Below are 6,000 nucleotides of genomic sequence, written 5' to 3'. Positions count from 1 at the left end.
ATTTGTATTTCAAAATGAACTGAGATTCATAGAGTATATCTATCAAATCGTTTTAGTTGTTCAAATTATAACATTTACCACTTGTTTGCTTCTTCAGGTTTTCTGAAGTTTCTTGGTCCTTACTACACGGTTCCAATTACCAGGAGAAGAAAAGTTGGCAGAATCTGTGGTCATTATATTTTTATTCAATTGGAAAGAGTGAAATGGTTGCAATAGAAATCTGCATTTAAGTCTTCAGCTCTCATATTCTTTTTGTGGTTTATTTATTTATACACTCAGAGAGAGGACTGGTTAGCTTAGGCCATCTGAGTATCTGTTTGATTGATGTGATGAATTTCAATTCTGCCTTGGAGTATTTATTTATTGAGCTTTACCTGTCTTTTTCTCAGGTTCTCTTGGTGGTCAGAATTTTGCAAGGTGAAGTTGGTCCTATGATTTCTGTCATGAAAATTGAAATGACACGTTTGGAGTCTTGTTCGGATGTCGGTGGTTTACATGTTCCAATTCAAGATATTAAAGAACCAGTTGAACTTCCCGAGCTATATGAGGACACTGGATTTAGGCCTCTCAAGGTAGTCATACTGTATGGGGAACAGGGAAAGCTCTACTTGCAAAGGTTTTGTCTTCTGATCACTTTCATTTCGCTCTGAAGCCTTGAAAATCCATGTTTTGCTACATTCAAACATCCGATCACTAATAAGTTAGTGTGTTAACATACATCTTTCCCTAGAAAAAGTGTAACCTCTTTTTTATCGTTTCAAATATGATGTTATTTCCTTTGATTCAAGACTGGTTGTGAAGTACTTGTGCTGCTCGCTAACTTCAAATATGATGCGTGCAAGCGTAGCTGAGACTTAAGCCATATTCCTGATTCTCACAGTTGACCTAAACTGAATATATTGCAAAAATGCAAGCACATCTCTGAAATGAGAGTACACTTAAGCCCTATTCCTGATAGCCAATTCTTCACTATTTCATGGAAATAGTCGGGTGAAAAAAAAGTAGCTACATGAGCATTTGTTCTAAACTTGTTGGGTTACCACTATGTCTGGCTTCGTTGGCCTCTCACCCTCACACGACCGCACAACACTGCCGTGTAACTCCCATTCCGTCCTCTTCCAAGCGCCCGCACTACGGTTTCCGGCTGCCACCCGCTGCCTGTCCGCCTCCGCGCCGCAATTGCTCTTCTCCTTGGTGGTACCTCCTGCCATGGCCACCCTTGCTCTTGTTCGCACGCTGTTGTCGGGGCTGCCTCTGCTCCTTTCAGAGCACCACCGCTGTGTCTGCCCCCATTTCCGTCTGCTCTTCACCCCTGCATCCCTTCGCTTTCTGCCCCCACTACCACCCCATCGCCGTCTCTTCCTCTGGACTGAATCAACGAGAAATTCTCAAAGTTTGCATCTATTCAGAGTGCTTTTTATTTGCCTTTTAGGAGAATATCCAGTTGTTTCAGAGCGTCTTGGATACTCACAATGGAACTAAAATTATATTGATTTGACTTGGTTAGCTCGGAAGGTGGATTAGCTGGGGGAGGAACCAAGAAGCTTTAGGCCCAAGAACTTCGTGTGGACCATGACCTCCTCAGTGTTGCCAAGGTCAGCAGCGATGCCCTCGATAGGACGTGGAACCACAAGACATATCAGATTAGTTTCACTATTTTCTACCACTCAACTTTTGTGTTGTCTTTTCTGCCCATAGTGAACCTGATGCAAAACTGACCGAAGGGGCGTTGTAGTAGGTTCTAGTATAGGTTCTGTCACCCTCCTGTTTTTATATATATCATGTTTGAAAACTGATGCACACACATAACACAATGGAATCATATGAAACTGCTCTTTGACATTTATGAAACTAGGCTTTAACTAGCTACATCTATTTTTGTTGAATTCGTTAGTTGTGTTCTAGTATACTTTTTTGTCATTGTGTGAGGATGGATTACACACTCAGTTGTTAGGATAGGGTGTTGTGGATGATTCCTGAAAAGGGCCACGGCTAATTGAATTTTGTACCGAAAAAGGCTTCTCGCCCCGCTTTATAAATAAAGCAAACCACAACCGAAGCACAACATCCAACCAAAAAACGGAGGTCCATAGAAACGAAAGAAAATAAAGGTAAGGTACAGGCTGGGGGCAACAGCAAAAATAAGCCCACAAGGAAAGGAAATACAGCCTCAAGGGGGATAAATGATCATGAGAAGTCTAGCGGCCACGTCCTTGTGCTTCCTCGTCAATCTGTCAATGGCCACCTTGTCTTTGGTTGCTCCTTCTTAGGTTTGAAGGCCCATCTCGTCCTGTAGGTGTTCATGAGTGCATTTTCCAGGTTTTGATTTAACCATTAGAGCATCTCCAGCCGTTTGCCCCCCCAGGGCACCCGACGAATGTCTTTTGGCGTATGCACCGGCGGTTTTTCCGCCCTGGGGGCGATCGAGTTTCCAGTCGCGCCCCCAGGTTTCGGCCCCCAAACGCCTGAAAATTCTAATTTATCTTTCCTGCTGCCAAAAAACGCCACAGGTTAGGCGATCATCATGGCACAGGTCGGCGATCAAACATACCCAAAAGTTCGGTGATCAAAAGGAAGGAATCATAGACATGGAACGCATCAAACGGCAGGCTCCTCTGCCATGGGACTGGTTGAGGTCAGTGTGGGCGCATCTTCAGTGCTCGGGCTCGACGTTGGCGTTGGCGTGGCTTCAGTGCTCACGCAGGGCGTCCGCACATGTTCACTTCTCGGGCTTGGCGTCGGCGTTGGCGTCGTTGTGGGCGTAGAGGCGGCGGTTGCCGCCTGTCGAGGCATCTGGTTCAAGATGAGGCCACGCTCTGCCAGGTACCACGCCTTCACCTGCTCGTCCATCGTCGACATGTCTGCCGCCATCAAGAGCACCAGGTCGGTGTTCCTCTTCTTCGCGGCGACTTTGGTCCTGAGAAGGTCGAGCTTGACGTCATGCTTCGTCATCAACGCCGACCACCTCGCGTCGGATTTCTCCTCCCTCTTGGCGGCGCTGTTCTTGGCATCGGCGATGCACTGCTTGATCGATGATTGCAGCCGTTCAGCAGCGGGTGCCGCGCCCCTCGCCGCCTTGTCTCTTTTGTTGCCATCAGGGCGCCCTTCTGCCGCCGACGGGGCAGGCGCATCCGGCTTGTAGGTCTCCTTGGCCTTGCGAGAGTGAGTCGGCACTCCCTCCACTTCTTGCACGACTCGATCCTGGAGAACACGTGAAGGAACTTGAACTCTTGGTCGCTGTTGTCCTGGCGAAACATGTTGAACATTCGAACCATCTGCACAACCGAAGAACAAGTGTCGGCGAAGTACACGACGAAAGAACTGAGCCGACGACTGGCCATACCTGCCCCTCGATGTTGGCGCCGCTTTCCGGGCGAGCCGCGACCTCCTCTAGGATCCCATGTCACTTGTTGCAGGCCGCCTAGATGGTCGCCCAATGGTTCGCCATGGCCTTGTCGCTGTGATCCATGTGGATGTTGGCGAAGTCGGGGTCGACCAGCTTGTGCTCGTCGAACGCCGTCTTGATTCTTCTCCAGTACGTGTCGGTGTTCTGATTCAAGCCGGTGATCGGGTCGATGCTGACGGTCTTCCATGCATCGGCGAGGCACTCGTCTTCCTTGGACGTCCACTTGACGCGAGGCTCGCCCGGCTTGTGTTGGGCGCCCGCTTCTTCTTTCTCTCTTTCGGCCCCGGCTCCGGCTCCACCTGTTCTTCCTCCTCCGCCTCCTCCTTGGCGTCGTCGAGCACGTCGTCCATGTCGATGGCGGTGTCCATCGTTTCGTCTTGCGCGTGGAACCCGGGGCACGAAGCGGCGGGGACCGAGCCGCTCGTGATGATCTCGTCCATGTTGGTGTCGGTGTTGCTGAACTGTGGCGCCGAGCCGTGTGCGAAGGGTAGGGCGGCACGGCGCAGAGGCGGCGCAGGCGAGCCTGAGTACGCCGGCGGCGAGTAGTTGTACTGGGTGTTGAGGCCGGAGGCACGCGGCACTGCGCCATGCAGGAAGGTGATGCTGGGGTTGAAGCCGCCATGCGTGTTGCCGTCGGAGTAGCCAGGCGAGGGCGCGTACCCCCATAGCGGCGGCGAGAAGTTGGCCGGCGACGCGACGCTCTGCTGGCTCCCTCACGCAGCTTGTGGGCAGTGGCCATGCGGAAGGTTCATCACCCCCACGCGAGACGCCTCTCCTGCTCCGCCGCCGCCGCCGCGTCCCTGGCCCTCTTGGTGATGAGCCTGTTCTGGTGATCGGTGGTTACTCAACGCCTACCTTCCGCTCGGCGTTCGACAAGCCCTGTGGCCTTGCCATCGGCGCCCTCGGCTTCCTCTGCTTTGGCTGGGCGGTATCGGTGGCTAGGCGAGGGGCCGCATACTTCTTCGGCGGCATGGCGGTCGGATCTGATGAGGAGAATAGCGGGAGCGGCGGTGGAGAAGGGGGGAAGTGCTTGGGCAATGGAGGGAAAATGGGGGAAAACGGCGGGAATAGGCCGGTCTGTCGCCGACCACGTGGGCCCACGCGCCTTTTCGCTTCAGCCGGTACCCCCAGGCGCCCCCTGGTGCGCTGGGTTCGGCTTGGGTTTGCCGGTTATTTTGGCCCAAATCGGTGATAAACAACAATCTGGGGGCGCAACTTGGCCGATGTTTCGCCACCGACGCTAAAAAAGGCGCCCTGAGGGGCTTGTTGGGGGGCCAGTGGAGATGCTCTTACATGATTGCTGGTACTACTATTTAGTGATAGTTTAGTTATTTTGCTGTTTCATGTTATGGCCTAGACATTTGCTTCACCGGAGTAGCCTTAGCTGGTTGTGCTTTTGAGAGAGGGTCTGTTGTTTATGAACTGTAATGTACCACATGATGTTCGGAATTGCACTATTTTTGTAGGCCTACTATTCTGGGCTAGGCAAAGGTCCAGTTGCACATTCGATTTTATAATCATGATTGTTGCTTTCTGGTGATATGAAAAGTGTACTTTATGCAATAATCCAGTACCTGCCCCCTAATCTATTCCTTACCTCACCCTGGAGCAGCACAACATTCTCCACTGGTAGGCATTCGTTGACGAGAAGCTTGGCCAAACCCAGTAGGTATGCGTGGAATTATTGAGCTCAGGTTTTTTGGGATTAAGGTAAGAAGTTGTTAATTTTTTAGGGGTTTGAGCTAGGAGGTAGTGCTTAGTCCCATATGTTATGCTGTACCCCTAGACCATGATTCCTTTCCTACCTCAGAAGCAAGAACTGTTGCGATTTAGTGGAGAGGTGGAACACTACATGGTTCACACACTGTAGCTAGCCGAATTATATCCTGCAGATTTACAATCAATTTGGGGAAAGGAATTGCAACATGGACTAGGATATGAAAATGGATTGCTCACTCCTTGGTATCTTTCTTATGGACCTGATTTATTTTCTATGCAGATTCTTACACCAAAGGATCACTATATGCCAAGGTATGTAAGTTGTGTCAAGTATAGGAACTTTATCTGTTGGATGAGCAAAAAAGACAATATTTTGACACAAAGTCTAAGCACAACAAACAGGGAATTTTTGGCTATAGAAAAGATTTGCTATCACTTTCTGTTAAATGGTTCTCCATTCCTCCTATGATAGACTTCGAGGATGATAAGAGCGGAAGATTTGGATTTAATTGTTAGGCTCGATGGCTCAAAATACGACAAGGAATCAACTGAAAGAGGAACATGTATGAATCGTACGGAAGAACTACTATATGCTATTAAGGTACGTGTTAGCTTCTGAGGGGTACATATTCTTTTGTTCCTTTTCCATCTTCTCGTAATCCTGTCGTATTACTTTATTCTTCCTTTGTTCACAAATAAAAAAAAATTAGTATTTATGTACAAAGGGAGTAGTAAATCGAAAATGTCAAACGGAGACCGAGCTCCATGGAGGCCTTTATTTGAAAACTTCAAAATTCAAAATTTTCAGTTTCAAAAATTCTGGAAAAAAATACAGATACACCTAGATACATAATGTACATGTATGCAAATTTTCA

The 6,000-nt window shown here is 49.0% G+C and overlaps 2 pseudogenes; one reads left to right on the top strand and one right to left on the bottom strand.

Moving 5' to 3' along the window:
* Positions 1-2,598: 2,598 nt before the first annotated feature.
* On the bottom strand, positions 2,599-4,378 carry LOC119350564 (annotated as a pseudogene).
* LOC119350554 overlaps positions 4,377-6,000 on the top strand; it is a 26,736-nt pseudogene continuing 25,112 nt past the window's right edge.

Source organism: Triticum dicoccoides, chromosome 1A (assembly GCF_002162155.2).
Source record: "Triticum dicoccoides isolate Atlit2015 ecotype Zavitan chromosome 1A, WEW_v2.0, whole genome shotgun sequence".
Classification (NCBI taxonomy): Eukaryota; Viridiplantae; Streptophyta; class Magnoliopsida; order Poales; family Poaceae; genus Triticum; species Triticum dicoccoides.
The sequence above is the reverse complement of the archived record's forward strand: the minus strand, read 5'-3'. Positions and strand labels throughout refer to the sequence as shown.